Source organism: Nannospalax galili, unplaced genomic scaffold, assembly GCF_000622305.1.
Source record: "Nannospalax galili isolate Female #2095 unplaced genomic scaffold, S.galili_v1.0 scaffold395, whole genome shotgun sequence".
Classification (NCBI taxonomy): Eukaryota; Metazoa; Chordata; class Mammalia; order Rodentia; family Spalacidae; genus Nannospalax; species Nannospalax galili.
In genome coordinates, this window is record NW_008335527.1 from 207,382 (window position 1) to 223,288 (window position 15,907).

A 15,907-nucleotide genomic window follows, 5' to 3' on the forward strand; every position below is an offset into this window, starting at 1 on the left:
ACAGGTGACTCACCACAGTTACAGGACACTTTGAGAGATGCTCCATAGTCCCCTGGAACTTAGTCGACCTTGGAGGGCAAGGATCAAAAACTGTCCTTTAAGTCCCTCTGACCAGATTAGTATAGGCCTCAAACTATGGCTGTTAAACATCCAAGAAAGTTAGTTCTACCTGTCTGGTACTTTTAATTACCATGTGCTATGTAGATAAAGCTTGCACAAAAACCAAACATTTTCAGATAAACCTTGACTAGACATATATTTTGTTCCTTAAACTAGTTGACTAAACTATGACCTTAGAGACAGGCATGGTGGCACATGCCTTTAATCCCAGCACTTGGGAGGCAGAGGCAGGTGGATCTCTGTGAGTTCAAGACCAGCCTGGTCTACATAGAGTTTCAGGCCAGCTGGAACTACAGGGAGACCCTGTCTCAAAAAGACCAAAAAAAAGTAGTAATAATAAACTATGACATTGGAAATTTTAAAATTGTGTGCATATTATTTTTATTTCATCCTTTATATATCATAGCAAACCTACACAGACCTTCATCTCTTGCTTAGGCTTTCTCATTTTTTCTATTTTGGAAAATATCTCCATTCCCATATCCTTTTAACATCTTTTTCATTCTCATTTTCTTTTTTAATAATTATGAGACATAACATTAACAAATAAATTTTTCATCTGTTGTAAGAATTCTTTTCCTGGGAATACTAACCAATGCTTATCCCCTTTAAGGTTCTAGTGTCAAACCAATTGTTGATTAAAGTATTCCTATGGAACCAATGGATTTACTGAGCTTGTTTACAGAGATGACTGAGGGCTTGCTGAGGTATATGAGTACCTGGGGACATGCACACTGGAAAGCCTTTACCCAGCATGGGTCATGCCTTCTCTTCCTAGCCTTCCCCAGATTATATGCTTTAGTCTTCCCCAATCAGGAGGCCATGTGTGATTAGGGTCAAATTACATACAGTTGGCTGGGAAGAGTGGCTGGATACTCTGGTGAGGGTCCACTGACCCTGTTTGCCCCTCCTTTAATGAAGGAGCACAATCGTCAACAAGCCCAGTTGTGATGATGTTTAGCAAACAGGCACAGCTGAAGGAAAGGGGCATTTTTTTATTTTTGTGAATCAAAGAAATGAAGTTTATTAGTGAATGGAATGGTCTAGAGATTTTCTAGGCTATGAAAAGAGCCTTTACTATAGGCAATTTCTCCCTCCTGTGAAATCAGCCTAAGGAAGAAGTATTTGTCCATCCCCTCTCTGCAGAACTTTGTTTTCTTATTCTGAGTGGCTCCCCCCACCTCCCTTGTAACTTGATTTGGGTAAAGATGTTTTTGGTGTGGGGAATTATGTAGGTCTTATAACTGAAAATGATCTTTATTCCTGAAATTAAATAAGATTGTTTAATCAGGGGTTCCAGACTTTCTTCACCACCACCCCTCCTCAGGGAAACAAATAATATAGAAATGTTTATGCTCAGATGCAAATTTTCTTACTCCTTAAAGACTAGATGTCGCTATAATTATGAAACACCTGGTAATCTTCCTTGGGAATGTTATAATTACAACCTGAGGCCACAATCTTAAACATAGTATTGTTATCTAGCATCATAATGCCAATAATGAAATACTTGTATCCTTAAGCTGATGAGATGGCTCAGTGGGTAAGGGCACTTGATGCCATGCCTGATGATCTGAGTTTGATCCCAGGGACCCACATAGTGGAAAGACAGAAATGACTCCTGAAATTTGCCCTCTGACCTCCATACACACACTGTAGTGTGCATGTGCCCAAATAAATAAATAAATGTAATAAAATATGCTTACATCCTAATTCTCTCAGGGGTGTAATACAACAGTCAAATAAAAAGTGGTTTTAAGTCTGGTTTTTACCTTCAACATAAAAGAAATTGAACCTACCCTTGAAGAGTCTATCCATTATGCACAATATTTTCAGTTGTCAGAATCCAGTCCCTTGTTTCTTTGTCTTCCGTAGAACAATTAGGTAGAACAATGTTGTTCAGAGTCTATCAGTGTAGTTTTTCTTTTGAGTCCTGTCTCGTCCATTTTCAGTTCCTTCTAACTCTGGGCCTTTGGTTCTGTCATTTAGAAACTCCAAAATGAATTCAGCTATCACTTGTATAAATATCAGCAGTCATTATCAGAAGTCTAAAATGTTGTTGCCACAAAAATTCTTCCCTGACTTCACAAAATAAAAGGTAGGGGGTTAAAATCATAGCTGTATCTATTCCCCTTTAACAAGGACTGAATATCCTTGCCAGTTCCAGTAGCTCTAACTCACAGGATATTCTCTCTTTTGTAAAACAAGGTTCAAGTTTGCTTCTAGAATAGCAAGTTATCCTCCCTCTAGCCAAGGACTCCTGTCTCCCACCCCCACACCTGCTGGATCCCTTTCCCCACATCTCTGTGTGTTCCCCTCCACAGTTCTACTGCTACCCGGACTAGAGGTGCCCTGGCCAAGGTCCCCAGCCAACTCCCTGTTGCTCAAGCCCAAGCTCACATTTCAGCTCTTAAGTAATTTGACCTCCTGCCATACTTGACAGTCTTGAACCTCTCCTGCTTTGCAAATTCTCCCCTCAACTCCCTGCTCCAACACCTTCCTGGTTCCCCTCTACGTATCTGTCTGTTGCATGGCAATGGGTTTTATGAGCTCTTTTTTCCTACATCTCTGCCTTAAAGGCAGGTGGTTGCCTCTACTCACGACCCATTCCTTGTTCACTATTTATGTCAACCTACACAACAAATAGAGAGTCTCTAAAGCTAAGTTTATCCAGAATAGCAGAGAATAAAAATACATAAGTGCGTACTCAGAGCAATTGAGGCAAGGGGGAGTTTTCAAGGTGTGATGAGAAAGATTACATAAGCTGTTTTGCAGCAGTAATTCTTGCGTTCATGAGCCAACAACAAGGGTGGTGTCAGTCCCAGGTTGGATGGGGAGATGCAGGGCAGATGTCCTTGCAGAGATGTTTTTGGTTAAGGTTGCAGTGGCTTTTGTTTGAGGCTGTCATTTTGCCTGAACTGCAGCTTCCTACAGCTTTTATCGCCACCTACCTGTCACAGACACCCCCCAGCAAGATTAGAACTGGCCTCAGGTCTGAACTTGTCTGATCATCAGATGTAGAGCACACCATGTTCACAGGCACTGTGCAAACATCGAAAGTACATGAGTACATACGCACATCACTTCATTAGAGAAAAGTGTCATGAACACTTTGGGCCATGGATGGTCAGTAGCGTAAAGAGTGTTCCGACCCAGTGTTTCTCAAATGCTTCTTAACCACAGGCACAATAAGCAACATACTTTGTGTCATGACCAAAATATCTACACAAACAAACATACAATCCCTTACATTACAAAGTGATCTTTGACACTTCCTAGTCTATTCTATTCCATTAAGTTTAAAGAATGACACTTACAACCTACTAGCTTGATTTCCCAGCCCTACCTTACAGAGATCCCAGTGGGACTAGCACTGCTGTTATCCAGCATGCACCTGTGAGGTCCCACCTCAGCTCTTTTTCCTCTTGATGGCAAACTCCAGACTGGTTAGTGATTCTCTTCCACTGTTATTAAACATTCTAGAAAACAATGTTGATCCCGAATGACTGACACAGAGCATGTACATGACCCTTCCAGACAGAGGTGCTTCAAAAACACCAAAGAGTGGCTGGGATGTGTAACTCAGTGGTTTAGTAGTTACCTAGCATGTGTAAGGCCTTGGGTTCAAACCCCAGCATACACACACACACACACACACACACACACACACACACACACACGAAGGAAGAATATTCCAAACATTAAGATATGCCTTGGCTTTACCTCCAGCCTCAGGAAATGGCAGAGTACTGACAGAGTAATGATCAGAGGGCAGTGATTAGTGCAAGACCTGCAGAATAATGGGCCCATCCACATATCCACATTCCATCATGAGGGGGCAGGAGTTCATAAGGCCCCACACTTCCCTGATGATTTATAAATGGCCAATCATTATTAGGGGGAAGGAAGGGGGGAGGGAGAGAGAGAGAGAGAGAGAGAGAGAGAGAGAGAGAGAATTTTCTTCATTCATGTAGCCATGCTCCTGTAGCTCCTATAAATATCCCCTCACCCATGCTCCTGTAAGCAACTCTCATTACACTAGTTGGGGAATCAAAAATAAAGAAAAAAGAAAAGAAAAGAACACACCCACACATAAAAGTAGAAGGGAGACTAATTGGAAGAAACATGGAATTAGCAGGAGGGGTAGGGAAATAATGAGAGTAACTACAGGTAAATATGATCTAAACATATGATATACATGGGTGAAAGTGTCAAAGTGAGGTCTATTATTATGTTTAATTAATATATGCTAATGAAAACTTAAAAAAAAAAGGCAAGGCAATGCTTAGTAGTAGAACCCCAGCTTGAGAGCACATATATCGTGGTGGTCCCCAGCGTGAATCCAGGTCGTGTGTCTGGATCAAATCAGGGCATTGAGTGGCCTAGGCAAGCTGTTTAGCCTCTCTGTGCACTGGTTTTAATGCTTACCTCACAGGCTGTTGTGAGCATCAAGTAGGTTACTGAGGAAAGCACAGGACAGAGCCTGCTATTTTCTGTGAAGCAATGATCATAGTGATGGAATAGCCGTTCCTGCAATGTCCCAGAGAAACTATAACCATGACATATCCTGATAAGGGATGAGGAACAAGCAGTGGGAAAACAAGTCTGTGGGAAGCCTGCTCCAAGTCTCTATCAAATAGATTTAATTATTGACCCTTCACATTGACAAATCCCAATGAGTATAAGTAAGTATGTATCTCCAACGGCTTCCTCAGTTGGCACCTCCACCAATGTCTTGCAACCATTTCAAACTTAAAGCAACTCAATTAGATATCACTATTGCAATGGTCTGAACATGTCACCCTAAATGTACATGTTAAAACTTAGTTGCCAATGTAATAGAATTAAGAGGCAAGGTCTTTAGAAGGTGATTAAGTCATGAGACTTGTGTTTTAAGAATGGATTAGGGGCTGGAGAGAGACTCAGTGGTCAAGAGCACTGCCTACCACCTCCACCTTCCCCTGGCTTCCCAGTGTCAGACTGACCCCTCATTTTCCCGCAGCACTAGCTCTGGTCTAACATCCCTGACAAAGTTCATCCTGACCTTCCTTGTCTGAGATGCCGCTTTCATATTTGCTCATGGCCACCACCCTGTCTATCTCACATCACCCAAGAAGCGTTCGTGTCAACTGGTCTCTGCTCACATGTAACGACCCTTTATCCCTTGCAGTCTTTCCTTTTCTTCCTGTTTCTTGTATCTACTTGGAAATTATATACGTATTTGTTCATTGAGAACTGTTCCACCCAAACACAAATTCACAGGGACAGGGACTTTGGCGCTCACCTTCATATTTTGACTTTCTAATTTTGTGAGATAATGGCCCTCTGCATCTCATTGATGACAGAGTTTGATGACCATCTGTCCCTCTGACACATGGTATATGCCCCAAACTAGTAAATGAGCAAGTCTGATCTACACACATTATTTCTCCCGATTTTCCAACACAAATATCGAAAACCTCAGGTCTAAGGCTAGGGAGTGAGCTCAGTAGCAGAACACTTGGCAACTATCTACAAGGTTCTGGGTTCAGTCCTGGGGATGTGGGATGGGGAGAGAGAGAGAGAGAGAAAGTTTGGGTCTCTCATCTTTCTCCAGCACAGGCCCGTGGGGTGGTAATGCTTGCAGGTCATAGGAAGCAACACTGCTCCCTCTGGAGAGACACTCCCATGAGTTTTATTATATTTCCACAATGAACAAAGGAACTACTGTCACCCAGTTCTCCCAAGAGAGAGACGAATCTTGACTCCCCTTTTCTTCCACCATTAACCTCAGCTTTTTAATGCCTTGTTGACTTAAGCCACGTTGTTTGTGAGTAGGTGAAGGAAGAAGTGTAAAGTCAGCTTGTAACTCCAACTCTAGTCTCACCTGGCAGTGCCAGGGGCACTATCTCTTCCCACATCTTCAAAAGTAGGAATGGTTCTCAAAGTCATCCCCAAGGCCATTATAGCCTTGTTTTATTTTTCCCAGGCTGATTGTAGAGCAATGTATGGGCTTGTAGTACACAGCTAACATGTAGCTGTGACTCATCATGTATTTGACATTCTGACTAGCCTGAATCCTGTTCTGTATCTAGTGACACCATCAAATCAAAAACTTTATAAACATCTGCTCCCCGTTCATGTACTTCTGTTCACCATGGGCAAATAGCAAACCATTCAGAATAAGTTCAGGAACCACGCCCCAAAACACGCTGTGCTAGTCTCATTTTGTAATTGTGAATGGCTTATAAACTTTAATAACTATAATAATAGCAATGGTAATTGAGCATTGCCCTCCAGCTTAAGAGAATGAAACACTGGTTTTAATTTCCTCATCTAAAATTGCTCATAAAAATACAAGTGAGTCAAGTGACCCAGAAAGATGTGAATCTTCTGACTGAGGCCACATGGTCTTCACATGCATGCTGTGGACCATGGAGGGCAGTGTGAGGGTCTTTGCTTTAGAAATCAACTCTCTGTATGGGTCTCTTATGACTGTTAAGTTCATTGCTATGAGAGGATCTACTCCAGTAGATGAGGACTGGGCACCTGTGAAAGGCATGATGCCACCAGTGACAGTTATCTGAGACCTGTGATGTCCTTCTAGAAGACAGAATTCCACAGTGCTTTGAAGGTGGGAGAAGCCTCCTCATTTATGGCCTTGTGGTTAAGTTCAGGAGCTTTCTAGACCTCTCTATGCTTGTGAACATTCACTTCCAGGAGATGGGCCAATATTCAGTGTAGGCAGGTCTTGGCTAAACTTATCTGTGATCAGATGACCTAGATCTATAATAGTTTGAGTCTAATAATACCCAAAGCTACCCATCACTGACACCTATTATGTTTAAGATATCCTGTTATAAATGTTATCTCATAAAAATTTCCAACAACCCTGACATAATTGTCATCATCTATTTTTTTTCTCACTGCTGTGACATAACACCTGTTTATTTGGCTCCTGTTCTTGAAGCTGGGAAGTCCAAGAACATCTGATGAGAGTCTTCTTGCTGCATCATGACTTGGCAGAAAGCATCCCCTGGTGAGACAGAGCAAGCTACGAGGGAGAACCACTCCTCTGATAAGCCATTAGCCCATAATCCACGAGTTGATTAGGACAGTCATGAGCACAGAGCCCTCTTGATCCAGTAACCTCCTAAAGGGCCCACTGCTCAATGCTGCTGCACTGGGGACCAAGTTTCCAGCACATGGACTTCTGGAGGACACAGTCAAATTGTTACACCTTGTGCATTTAAATGATTTACCTGCAAGGTTGATTATGTTCATTGCAAGGATAAAGGGGTCTGGGGGTATGGCTCTGTGGCAGAGCTCTTGCTTAGCATATGCAAGATCCTGGGTTTGATCCTTAAAAGAAGGGAGGGAGGGAGGGAGGGAGGGAGTGAGGGAGCGAGGGAGAGAACGAGGGACTATGACCATACTACCCTGAGTGTGTCTGATCTCATCTGATCTTAGAAACTAAACAGAGTTGGGCCTGGTTAGTACTTGAATGGGAGAGAGAAAAATGAAGGAAGGAAGGAAGGAAGGAAGGAAGGAAGGAATGAAGGAAGAGTATGGAGAAAAGGAGAGAGAGAGGGAGGAAGGGGAGAGAAAGAGAGAGAGAGAGAGAGAGAGAGAGAGAGAGAGAGCGCTAAGCAATCCACTACCTCCTGACCTGGTGATTTGTAAGATCTTACTGAAATGTTTCCCTCTGTTCTGAGACAGGGTCTTTCTGGCAAGGCTATAGGTTAAGCTGGAGGTTATAATCATGCAGCACCCCCATTCCTCCCATTCTAGCTTGGTTTGGTGGAGCCTGTAATGCTCCTGAAAGAATCTTTGGGGGACAATCAGCCTCAGAGAAATATGTACCCAACCTGCACACAGATTGCTATCTGAGTTCCAAATGTTGAGTCACCAAGTTTTCTTCTTCTTCTTTTTTTTTTAATTAAAAAAAAATCAGGCAGGGCATGGTGGTGCACACCTGTAGTCCCAGCACTTGGGAGGCAGAGGCAGGCGGATCTCTGCGAGTTCAAGGCCAGCCTGGTCTACATAGTGAGTTCCAGGACAGCTGGGACTACAGGGAGACCCTGTCTCAAAAAGACAAAAAAAAATCATTATTTATTACTTTTATGTGTATGAGTGTAATGTCTGCATGTAGGTAGGTACACCTGTGCCATGCAACGCCTGCAGAGGTCAGAAAAGGGCATCAGATCCCCTGGATCTGGAGCTACCGACAGTTGTTAGCCACCATGTGGGTTCTGGGAATTGAACGCGGATCCTCTGTAAGAGCAGCCAGTGCTCTTAACTGCTAAGCCATCTCTCCAGCCTCTAAGTTTTCTTCCTAAAGTATTTTTCCTCCTCTCTCCTCTGGGCTCAGAACTGCAATCCTCTGAAATCAACCTGTAGTTCCATATAGCATCTACTGATGGACTGTCTCTGGGGTTCAGTCTTGACATTGGTGATATTTCAAAAGTCTCAGTTATTCCACAGTATAGCTAGGGTTGAAGACCAGTGTCCCAGACCACTGCAGACAATCGTCCATGAGACAACCACATTCTCCAAACACTACTCTCCTTCCAGCCTCCCTCCCTTCCATCCTTCTCCTGCATCCTCTCTCCTCTGTGCCTTTGCTCCATAGAAACCTGAATCATCACCATCCATCACCATCATCATCTCCCCCACAAGATTTTTATTCAATTATATACGGTAATGCACTAGTCATTTTTCAAAAATCCAATATTAATTTTAAATTGCCAATCATTTGAGTAAAATAATATGAGCGAATCTTTTTTAAATTCTTATTTATTTGAGGGGGGTGTGTGCCAAAGCACGTGTGTCTGTGGAGGTCAGAAGATAACTTTCCACCTTGTTTCAGCATGGTCTCTTGTTTTCTGCTACACACCGCATACTCTAGGCATGCTTCTGGGCAATTCTCCTGCCGCTATCTCCTTCTCACTGAAGGAGTGCTGGGATTATAGATGTGTGCCACCACATCTGGCTTTTTACAGGAGCTCTGGGAGTCAAACTGGGATCACTAGGCTTGAGCAGCTAGCACCTTTACCTACTGAGCCACCTCTCCCAAAAGTAATTTTTTTAATTTTATTATTTTATTTTATGTGTATGAGTGTATATAAGTGCACCTGTGTCATGCATTGCCTACAGAGGTCAGAAGAGGGAATTGGATCCCTTGGAACTAGAATAGGACGGTAGTTAGCCATCATGTGGGTAGTGGGCATCAAACCCAGTTCCTTTGCAAGAGCAGCCAGTGCTCTTAAGTGCTAAACTATCTCTCAGGTACCCCCCCCAAAAGTGAATTTTTATGGAAAAATAAAAACACCTAGATTATCAGACAGTAATTTGTTCAGATATATGGTCTTCTAATGATATAAATAATAAATCTATTATATTACCCAGAAAGCTAATTATTTCATTTAAAAAACAAACTTAAGAGCATGATCTATCAGAACTTTGTACAGAGAATTATGTTGATCCTAGAAGTCATAATACATTGAAAAGAATAAATAATGGAGCTTCTGTTTTCATGCTTGAGATAGCAGAAAAATTGATTGCAAGATGTCACATAATTCTGTTTGGAAAACAGACCAAATTATAACATTTTGTGTCATGGTACAGCAATAATAGAACAGCCTAGAAAATGAAGCAAGCAGGACGTGTGCAGAGTGTACTCAGGGTGTACTCAGCCAGCAAGGCACAAGCTGTGGGAAGACCTAAATGTAGCACCAACACCCTCTGCCCTGACGGCCCAACCCATAGAAAGAAAATTACAACATATTCCAAAGATGCCCTTTGGCTGTGTGAGCTTTTATGAACTGAGACAGAGGTTTTATACTGAAAAACCCAGAAACACAGTGGAGCATAATGAACGAGGGTAAGCCTCAAGGTACCCTAAACTGTCACTGCACATATCAGAATTACAATGGGAAGCGCATGCACCGTGTCTGGAAATAAAAACTCCAGTAGACATATAACTCCAGTGAGCCCAGAAATGTGGAGTCTCTCTGGGAAACTCTGAGAATCCTTATTTACATAATGTGCAGTATCCTTTGATTTGTCCTTTAAAGTCAGGCAGGCAGGCAGGCAAGGGACAAGCCAGATGCCACCCAGGAGAGGTTAAGCCAGGCCATCTGCAATTGCTGAAACTGCAATGCAGTTATAGGCTGGTTGGTGTCCTGGAACCATTGTGTGGGTGGGTGAAGTAAGTCCGTCTTCCTATCTTCCAGGCTCATGTTCCCAGGTTCATGCTCCAAAGTGTCCTCTCCTCCAACATTGCTCTTTCTGCCAGTCTCTCACAAGCCTGGCCCTCCTTCATCTCTTTGCCCTCTCCTGCCACACCCTCCATTCTTTCTGACTCTCCAAACACAGCGGCAGCTTCCAACTGCTATAAACCACTGTGAGACGATGACTAAGGCAAAAGGCCTAAACTGGACTAAACAGTATGCGCATGTGTAAACCACACACACACACACACACACACACATGCGTCCTTCCTGAATCTTAGATTTGACTTAATTTACAAATAGAGTTGTTGACTGGCATGAAGATTGTAGAGGCAAACAACCATTTTCTGACTGAATTTAAGGCATGTTCCACAGGAAGGAATTCATCCCTGGTACTGCAAATCTGGACAAAAGTCATGGCTCCAGAGGTCATGAGCCCTAGAGGGGGAACCTACTACTATTGTTTTGCTAAATGGATATGTTGTCAGACCGCCTTCTAAACATTTATGTTTCTGCTCATAGATAAGTGCTGCTCTCAACCCTTAGCCGGAGAAGCTTCTGTGTTCAGTGAACAGCGGTCAGTGCAAAGACTCATAACTGGTCAACGTGATGGGAATAAGTGACTTTTGAGCACTCAGCCCTAAATGAGACATCTATATCAGCTCTTCTGAGGCTCAGGGAACATTGTAAAAACAAGACAAAGAATGCCAGAGCTGGAGGATGGGGAGGATGGGGAGGAGGGCTGTGAAATGCTGTCTTCTGGACGTGACATGACTCTGGTACTCATGAACTCACTGCAGCTGTGGTTACCTGAACAAGATCAAGCCAACAAGGTGAGTGTCCCAACAGGCAGCACTAATTAGACTCAGGGAACAAAAAGAAAGGTGAGCACATGGAGGTGGGGAGATAACATGTTGAGGGGTGTCTGGAGGGAGTGGAGGGGGGGTGAGGGTGGAAATGATCAAGATGTATTGTATAAATGTATGAAATTGCTAAAGAATATTTCTTACTATGTGCTAAATATGATCCTTCTATTTACAGACAAGTGTGCCAGTCACCACTCATCAAAGAAGTTTCTTTTGCAACAGACAGAGACTATTACAGAGTTCCACAACTGATCACACACAGAGATTAAGTATCTGTGAAATGCCCAACCCTAAGTGACATACCTGTAATGGATCCTCTACACCTAAGGCTCATGGAACATAGTGGAACAATGAAGCTCCCTCATTCAATAGAGGGCAATGAACAGAAAGGGCCACAAATGGCCAAAGCACAGAGAATAAGAGTCTGCAGACAGGACTCCTATATTAAACAGCTCAGTAATAGAGAGCTTGCCTGGTATGCTCAAGGCCCTGGGCTAAATCCTGTGTACCACAATATAAATAAACATATAAAGTAACATTACGTTTTTTAATTGTTTGAATTCTGGTCTGTAGACCTGTAAGAGAATGTGTTGTTTTAAGCCTTGCTCTTTGTAGCGCCTCATCAACCAGCTCTAAGGCATTATCTAGAACCTTCTACGTACCTTCAAAGATCATTATAAAGATGCTGCTAACAATGGTGTTCTACAAAATTAAAGTCAAAAATAATTTTCATCTCCAATGATGATAGTTTGTGTTGCTTCTAGGGCAGTAGCTGTCTGCATCGGTGCCCACAGTCTAGGAGGATGTCTCCTAGGTGGATATTGTCCATTTTACACTCCATGGAGAAAGAAGGAAATAGGCACAAAACAGCAGACAGAATTAGGATTAATCTTTTTCAAATGCCAGTTATCTAAAAGATTCAACACTTTTTAAAGGAGAGGTATGGTTAATTCTTATGCAAATCCAGTCAGTTGACTTGATAATTAACAGAAACTGAACCCCAGGACCTAGTGACTAGGTCAGAAGATGTTAGAGAAGAATCCTGAAATAAAGAACTAGCTTAGAAAAGGCACTAGAAGTGGGGTGTGATCAAAGTACATTACATACATGTATGGAAATGTCATAATGAAACCCATTATTTTGTATAATTAGCGTATGCTAATAAAAAGGTTATGGGCTGGAAAAATGGCACAGCAGGTAAAGGTGCTTGCTGCCTGCCAAGCCTGATGACCTGAGCTCAATCCTTGGGTCCCACATGGTAGGTAGGAGGAGAGAACCAACTCATGCAAGTTGTCCTCTGACCTCCATACATGTGCTGTGCCATGCACATCTCCAATAAATAAATAAATATAATAATAATAATGTTTAAAGGTTATAAGAAAGACCAGAAGACAGGGGTGTCTAACTTTTTGACACTGTAACATGGCATTGTCAACTGCAAATGTGTTGGACTGTGTTCTTATCAATCCTAGGAAGCATGTGGCCTTTAGGCTGTAGGTAGGACACACTGGGCCAGTTTATCAAAGTTTGGAAATTTAAAATACAAAGCCAAAGTGAGCTCAGAAAATGTATGGAGCTTGAAAAAAGGAATTTATAACCAACAGGGTTTAGATTATAGATCTCAGAAGAAAAATATGGAGAACAGATTTGACTTATTGTATTAACTCGATATTCCCAATGCTTAGCATGGCATTTGGGAAACAGCAGGTATGATGAATAAATTCATGACTGCATAAGCTAATTTTAAAAAATAAAGACATTTAAAGTCTATTTGGACAAAAAAATCATTTTGATAAGCTATAATGGTTTCATATTTTTTCTGTTCAATTTATTAAGAGAAAGATGGTAAGAATCACTTCAGTATTCTAAAAGTCAACATTTAAGGGGAATATTAATACTACTATAACAACCATCACAACCCTCAGAAAACTCTTGCCAAATGCCAGCCACTGTCTATCCTAAGGACTTCTTTATATCTGCCTCTCAATCCTCACATCCTTCTAGAGTGGCAGGAGATAACTTGCTGCCCTGGTTAGTTTTATTGTCAACTTGCCACAACCTAGAGACACCTGAGAAGAGGGAATTGCAATTGAAAACCAGCCTCAATCAGACTGGCTTATAGCCATGTCTGTGAGAGATTGTCTGGATTGACAATTTCTATAGAATGGTATAGCAAGTGTGTACCAAGTGCCCACGGTGTACAAGAACATTGTCTGGTCATCACATCTAGACAAGAAAGTGTCATTGAGTCTCTGCAGATGAGATCCTTCTTTGTCATGGCCCTTACGTTCCTCCAAACCCAAGTTCCAACCTTAAACAACCTCCCTCATATATCTGATTTTCTGAGCTAGACATGGTGGCAAGTGCTTGTGATCTCAGCACTTGGGAGGGTGAGATAGGGGAACCTGGAGTTCAGGGCTAACTTGGACCACACAGGAAATTCCAGGCCAATCTGGGCTTCAGAGTGAAACCCAGTCTCAAAAACAAAATAAACAAAACGAACCTGGTTTTCAGTCTCAGCAAGCTCTCTCTTACCCAGTCAGGCAGGCACAGGCAGCCTTTCAACTTCACACCACCGTGAACAAGGGGTGAATCAGGCTGTAACAGAAATGAACCCACAGTTCATGTTTGTCTTCCTCAGGGGGAAGATGGATATTTGCAATAAATTAATTGAGCTTGGTTAAAAGGCTAAAGTGCTTGTTTTCTGTAGTAGCTATCTTTTTAGATGTCACTTTCCCCTGGGCATTGTTGAAGTGTCCAGAATTGAAATGGAGTGTTAAACAGACAGGCAAGAAGACAGCCAGGATGGGTCTGTTTACAGGATCAAGACTGAGGGTTTGCTTTCAGCAAACCTCCCCAAGGTCCCAGTAAATTCATATGATAAATTAGAATGGGATCTAGGGAGCTTAGCTAATGGGGACCATTAGCAAACTCAAAGGTACAATATGATATGGGCATCATGTTTATGCACAGATGCCTTAAATTACAACCCCATGCCTACCCACCCCCAAAACACCTGCCAAGATATACCTAGTTAGCTGGACCTTACTGGCATTAAGCAATACCTCAGAAAAACTTGAATTAATACATTACATTTTTCTGGGAAATAAGTAGCAGCCTCAGCAGACCGCGCCTGGGTTTCATGGAGTGCGTATCTCCATCTGGTCTGAGCTCTACTTCTGCACCTGCTGCTGCATCAGTAACACAGTGTGTATTCATTAGAGCAAGCTATCTGCTATGGCAGATGTCCAAAATATCTAGTGGTTCCACCACTGTGGACCTTCACTCTGTGCTCACCTATTAATTCTGGATAGATGAACAGTCCTCCTCCATGCAGCCATTTCAAAAGAGACTGCTGAAAGTTCTGCATCTTTAATTCTTCAAGTTGAAAGTCACGTCATTTTCAAGGTAGTACTGGGTGTTGAATCAAGCCTTCAGGAGAGTTAAGCTTGGAAGACAGCATGGAGTAGGTTTTCGTAGACCAGGCAGGAGATGGCACATATCCCTTCTGCCTACAGATTGTTGGGTAGGACTCAGTTACACAGACCACTCCTAATGGCAGAAGGACCTGAGAACTATGTGTCCAAGGAGGAGAGACCAGACCAGATTTTGATGTGCCCTTAGCCATTTCTGCCTTGTAATAATTTATGAGATGCAAGTTTGAGCTTTATTTCCTACTCTCAATAAAGAAGCACCAGTGTGAACAATATGGACTGAAGGTCACCTTTTGGTTACGATTTAAAATTTATGTTTTTAGGGCTCTTCTTGGCATATATAAAAATCTGATAGACAAAAATCTTAAACAATGCAGTAATCTTTGCTGGGCCCTGCAGTCAGGCAGACCTGGATTTGAGTCTGGGATCTATAACTGTGTAACTGGTTGATAAGACAGATATTAATTTGTCTTAACCCCAGTCTACTTACATGAAATCTGGTTTAAGTATAGCACTTCAAACCATTGTTAAAAGATTAAATGAGCTCAGTATATGGATTCTATATTATGAAGTAATGAATATGGGGCCTGTCACACTATCTTGGGATTAGAAATTAAACTACATTTCACTGTGACTCCAAGTGACCATAGAGACCACATTCTAAAATAAAATACAAGGGACTAGAGAGATGGCTCAGTAGTTAAGAGCACTTGCTGCTCTTGCAAAGGACCTGGGTTCGGTTTCCAGCACCCACATGGTGGCTAACAACCATCCTAACTCCAGTTCCAGGGAATCTGACACCCTCTTCTGACTTCCAAGGTCACTGCACAACATGGGTACACTTACATACATGCAAGCAAACACTCATACACATAAAAAAATAGAAATGATAAATAAAATATTAAAAACTAAAATATAAAATATAAGCTCGCCATATAGAACTTGCAAAAAGTGGGGAGGGGGGGAGAGCCAAGCAACTCTCAAAACCATCTTTCACATTAAGAAGACAAGTTAAGAAGAGTTAAGTGTTAGGGAAAGAGGAATTTACTGCTTGTTTGAATATACTGCTTGTCTGAATTTACTGCTTGAATTTACTTGTTTAAATTTACTGCTTGTAACCAATTAACTCAACTGGAGACACAGGCATCCGGAGATAGAGGCAAAGTGCTACAGCCCCCAGAGCCTGACCTGTTCTGTGTCATGTCATGTAGACATGTCTGCTTACACAAGATAACAAGAAAGAGTCATACCAGGCACATACCAACCATCTCTCCCC